This window comes from Jaculus jaculus, chromosome 1 (assembly GCF_020740685.1).
Source record: "Jaculus jaculus isolate mJacJac1 chromosome 1, mJacJac1.mat.Y.cur, whole genome shotgun sequence".
NCBI lineage: Eukaryota > Metazoa > Chordata > Mammalia > Rodentia > Dipodidae > Jaculus > Jaculus jaculus.
Window position 1 is genome coordinate 144,709,839 of NC_059102.1, and position 5,195 is coordinate 144,715,033.

General features: G+C 42.3%; 1 pseudogene; it reads right to left on the reverse strand.

Moving 5' to 3' along the window:
• Positions 1 to 314: 314 nt before the first annotated feature.
• LOC123454255 lies at positions 315 to 2,652 on the reverse strand (annotated as a pseudogene).
• Positions 2,653 to 5,195: the final 2,543 nt, after the last annotated feature.

Below are 5,195 nucleotides of genomic sequence, written 5' to 3' on the forward strand. Positions count from 1 at the left end.
AATAAAGCTTTATTAGCATATAGCCATACTATTTAATTGTTGTCTATTACTGCTTCCATACTACCACAGCAGAACTAGGCTGTACGTGTCCCATTTGACACAAAGAAGACGTGGACTAACGCCTGTTTTATACTAAGGGATAGAGTTTAGTGGGAAGGCTGTTTGAAATTTGTTGTTTTAGTTACCTAGTAAGGTTCAGGTGACTCTGCTACAAAAGGTATACTATTCCTTCATGAATAATGTCTTGTGTACTCTATGAAGTACATGGGAGCTTTCTTTAAAAAGAAGACAGACACAAATGTAAAGTGGACGATTATTTCTCTAACAGCATAATAATATTAAAATTCAACCCCTGAAATAAATCAAAACTTTCACTTAGGCTTTCTCTCTATACTAAGCAAAGTATGGAATGTGATGGTATCCAAAGTGGCCCGACATATAAAGTAGAAACACAGCTGAGTTTTCAAGGAGTGTTACGGTCGCCATCTTCGGAAAGCCATAGCCAAACTGCAACCATAACAAGCTGTCATCACGAAGGCAAAAATTGTGGCTGCCACGTTGATGTTGTACTGGTTGTCACTCAGGAGTGGTTTCACTGTCTTGGTTGTGTTGCATTGCAGGTCATGCAGGGAGGTGGCCGCTGCTTCTAACAAGAAGGCTCCAAAGTAGAAGACAAACACTATAAAATGGTAGGCAAAGTCCAGGAAGGTCCAGTTGGCATCAATTTGAGTCACCATCAATCTCCAAGCAGACGAAGGCGCCCGAGTAGGTCCGCAGGATGTCGGGGCCGGCGGGCAGGGTGACCCGGGGCGCCGGGAACGAGAAGGCAGGGTTCAGGGGCGGCGGGGGCGGGCGCTCCGCCGGCCAACATGCTGCTGCTGCCACTCGGGATATATTTTATAATCATGGAAAATGTTAATAAAAATTAAAAATAAATAAATAAATAAAAATATTCAAGAATTTAGGAAAAAATAATGCAAAAATTCATTTGGAAGCATTGGAAAACCCCTCAAATATCTAAACAATTTTGAACAACAAAAATAAGGCTAGTGGTACCACCATATCTGACTTTAACCTATATTACAGAGCCATAGTAACAAAAACAGCATGGTACTGGCACAAAAACTGACATGTAGATCAATGGAACAGAATAGAGCACCCAGATGTAAGTCTGGTTAGCTATAGCCACCTGAACTTTGACAAAAATGCCAAAAATACTCATTGGAAAAAAGACAGCCTCTTTAGCAAATGGTGCTGGGAAAACTGGATATGTATCTGTAGAAGGATGAAAATAGATCCTTATCTCTCTCCATGTACAAGAAAGTCCAAATGGATCAAAGACCTTGATATCACACCTGGAACTAGAAACTGCCAGAGGAAAAAGTAGGGGAAATCCTTCAACATATTGGTCTTGGCAAAGACTTTCTGAATATAATCCCAATTGCTGAGGAAATACAACCACAGATCAACTACTGGGACCTCATGAAGTTACAAAGCTTTTGTACAGCAAAGGACATAGTGAATAGAGTAAAGAGGCAACCTACAGAATGGGAGAAAATCTCTGCCAGCTATACATCTGACAGAGGATTAATATCTAGGATATAAAAGAACTCAAGAAAGAAGTCAAACAACCCAATTAAAAAATGGGTTATGAAACTAAGTAGAGAGTTCTCAAAAGAAGAAAACACAGATGGCCTATATACATCTGAAATTTTTTTTTCTACATCCCTAGCCATCAGGGGAATGAAGATTAAAACTACATTGGGATTCCATCTCACTCCTGTCAGATTGGCTACAATCATGAAAACAAATGACCATAAATGCTGAAATGTGGTAGTTTGAATAGATGGCCCCCAATATATTTAGTGTTTTATTAGTTTGTAGTTTGCATTGTAGACACCTGGCTAGAGGTGATGTGACTGGGCAGATATTAAGATGTGGTGAGGGGTCTGAGATTTCAATATAAATATATGCAAAGTGTGCCTAGCTGGAGTTCCTAAAGTATGCTATGCTGTGTGGCTTTTGGCTTTTAGCTTGTGCTTCTGAAGGGAACAAACTGACACCATGACAGACTTCAGTAAGTGCCACCCTAACTAGGCCTAAGTTTCAGTTTTCTGGAGAGGCAGGCAAGACTTCTAGGAAAAGGCGGGCTGTTAATCAATAGTGATCCTGACATGTGGCTGGAGGAGACAGCTGCCCAGGGACTGAGTCAGTTCCTGGAGACATGTCCAATCATGCCCAGACATGTCCTTTTGCCCCAACCAATTAAAGATGTACAATCATAATTGCTGCCTACTTAGTCAATCATGATGAAGGGTTACCCAATCTGCCTGGAATTCCCCTAGACAATAGCCCACCAAAACTTTAGGACCAATCAGAGAAGTACAAGTACAGTTACTGTTCAAATTAGCCAGTCATGTTAAAATAGACTAAGCCTGCTAAAATTCCCCTAGCTGTGCTTAAAAGGAGCCTGTGAGCTCCTCTCATGGTTGCCATTTTCTATGGTTGACCCCACATGCTGGCTGAATCTGCAGAATAAACGCTTTGCTTTTACATAGTATTTGAGTCCAGGGTCTTTCTTCAGCAATTTTCAGACCCTTACACTTGTCTCTCTGCTTTTACCTGTGAAGGCAGGGCAGCTTCTTCTGCCATTATGGAACTGCTCCTGGATCTGTAAGCTTCAATAAATCCCTTCCTCCATAACTGTGCCTGGTCTGGAAGTTCATCTCTGTGAACCTGAAGCTATCTGATATAGAAGTTTGTACCAGAAGTGAGGTGAGATGAACCTCACCATGTGGATGTTGATCTTTTGGAAAGTTTGTTTGAGGAATGGGCATGGACTTGGTGCTTGCAACTGAAGATGACTTTTGGAGTGGTAAGCCAAGCTTTATGGACTTTTCTGGTGAGACTCTGAAATGCTAAGTGCAGGCAGTATTGAACTTCGAGGCTTGGCTTATGAGCTTTCTAAGGGGAAGGAAAGACTGCAGGAGCCTTTGTTGGAACTGGGCTACTAGCATAACGGCTGGCTGCATTCTGCTGCCCAGGCCCAGAGAGTTTGATCAAGGTTAAATTTGTAATGGACTGATGTGCTTGGCTAAAGATAATTGGACTGAGTGATTTAAGGTTTTTAAGCTGGAAAACCTCAAGCAAGTTAAAATTATAGGAACTGAGACTGGTCTTAGGTGACATAACCTGCTATTGTTAAACACATTAGCAATCTTAATGGCCCAACTGCTTTACATTAAAAGAATGGAAAAGGTGCCTGAGGAAAGATTATCATAGAAATGCAAACTCTTTAGAAAAGAGTTAACTGGTGAAGAAACCTGCTTTAGAAGGTTGTAAGTTATTTTTTCCCTGAATTAAAAATATGGCTGTAGGGCTGGAGAGATGGCTTTGAGGCTAAGACACTTGCCTGCAAAGCTAAAGGACCCAGGTTCAAATCCCCGGGACCCATGCAAAGCCAGATGCATAAGGTGGCACATGTGTTTGGAATTCACTTGCAGTGGCTGGAGCACTCATTCTCTCTCTATCTACCTTTCTCTCTCTCTCCCTCTCTCTCTCTAATAAATAAAAATAAAATATATATTGAAAAAATAATATGGGGCTGGAGAGGTGGCTTAGCAGTTAAGCGCTTGCCTGTGAAGCCTAAGGACCCTGGTTCGAGGCTCAATTCCCCAGGACCCATGTTAGCCAGATGCACAAGGGGGCGCACACATCTGGAGTTCATTCGCAGTGGCTGGAGGCCCTGGCACACCCATTCTCTCTGCCTCTTTCTCTCTGTCGCTCTCAAATAAATAAACAAAAAAAATAATATGGCTGTGTCCTACACACCTGGTATTGGTTTCAGAAGCATGAAAGATACTAGGAATGGTCGGGAATTGCACACAGTTCCACTAGCTGCTTGAGGCAAGGCTGATGCCCTGATAGGCTGAAAGAGCCTTTGGAAGATGTACTGTGGTTTTCATAAAGACCTGAAGATGTTTTGGATATGCCAGGACTATGCAAGGGCTACCATAGAGTGCACTGTTGGCCTAGAATGGAAGTGTTCCCTGGCTACTCTGCCAAGCTGGAGGGGCAGAACTGGAAAATCTGGAGACTGGAAGTCTCTGGTTATATTGAACTTGAACTGCAGAAGTTTGATACTTGTTTAATGGTGATTGAGTTTGCATTATTTTAGTCTCTCCTTGCTGAGCATTATACCAGTTTAAAATGTTTACTCTGTGCCTTTGTATGTCAGAAGCATTTAACTTGTTTGATTTTAAAGGACTTACTATCTTTTTTTTTAATTTTTTTAATTTTTTTTGTTTATTTTATTTATTTATTTGAGAACAACAGACAGAGAGAGAAAGAGGCAGAGAGAGAGAGAATGGGCGCGCCAGGGCTTCCAGCCACTGCAAACGAACTCCAGACACATGCACCCCCTTGTGCATCTGGCTAACGTGGGTCCTGGGGAATTGAGCCTCGAACCGGGGTCCTTAGACTTCACGGGCAAGCGCTTAACCGCTAAGCCATCTCTCCAGCCCAAGGACTTACTATCTTAAATTGGTCAAGACTGTGGGGACCTTTGAAACCGAACTGAGTATAATTTATAATGTGTGATGGTTATGAATGTATTGGGGCTCAGGGGCAGAATGTGGTAGTTTGAATAGATGGCCCCAAATATATTTAGTGTTTTATTAGTTTGTAGTTTGCATCTGCAGCCACCTGACTGGAGGGGATGTCATTGGGTGGGTCTTAAGATGTGGTGGTGGTTTTGAAATTTCAATCTAAAGATATGCAAAGTGTGCCTAGCTGGAGTTCCTGAAGTGTGCTGTGCTAGGTGGCTTTTGGCTTTTGGCTTTGGCTTATGCTTTTCTCTCTCTGCTTTTACCTGTGAAGACAGGCCAGCGTCTTCTGCCATTAAGGAACTTCCCCTGGATCTGTCAGCTTCAATAAATATCCCTTCCTTCATAACTGTGCCTGGTCTGGAAGTTCATCTCAGAGAATCTGAAGCTGTCTGCTACAGATTCCATCTCATCAGATAGTAGTCAGATTGGCTACCATCATGAAAACAAATGACTATAAATGCTGGCAAGGATGTGGAAAAAGAGGAACCCTTCTACACTGTTGGTGGGAAGGCAATCTTGCCCGGCCATTGTCGAAATCAGTGTGGACGTTCCTGAGACAGCTAAAAATAGATTTACCATATGACCCAG